Source organism: Phyllobates terribilis, unplaced genomic scaffold (assembly GCF_046119375.1).
Source record: "Phyllobates terribilis strain yellow unplaced genomic scaffold, ASM4611937v1 Scaffold_362__1_contigs__length_1925733, whole genome shotgun sequence".
Lineage (NCBI taxonomy): Eukaryota > Metazoa > Chordata > Amphibia > Anura > Dendrobatidae > Phyllobates > Phyllobates terribilis.
Window position 1 is genome coordinate 232,063 of NW_027363122.1, and position 438 is coordinate 232,500.

Here is a 438-nt window from a genome sequence, read left to right on the forward strand (position 1 = left end):
GCAATGCAATGCACTGAGAACAGACTATGTTTGGGTCAGTTTTTCATATCAGTTATTGTAAGCCAAAACCAGGAGAGGATAAAAAAATACAGACGTGGTGACGTGGGAGGCAGTTTTTAGTACTTGAGGTGGCTGCACCCCAAAATGCATCTTCTCAAATGTACCCCAAAATGTCCCCCAAAATGTGACTGTAGCCCAGAAAGAATCACTTGTGGTACATAAAAAAACAGGATTCATTATTTTAGATGTTGAAGGTAGTATTTAGCACTTTGGGGGATGCACCCCAAAATGTCTTCTCAAATGTACCCGCAAAATGTGTCATTTCTAAAAATAATCACTTGGGGGACACAAAAAACAGGATTCAGTAAGTTAGGGGCAGTGGGAGGCAGTATTTATTACTTGAGGTAGTTGCACCCCAAAAAATGTATCTTTTCAAAT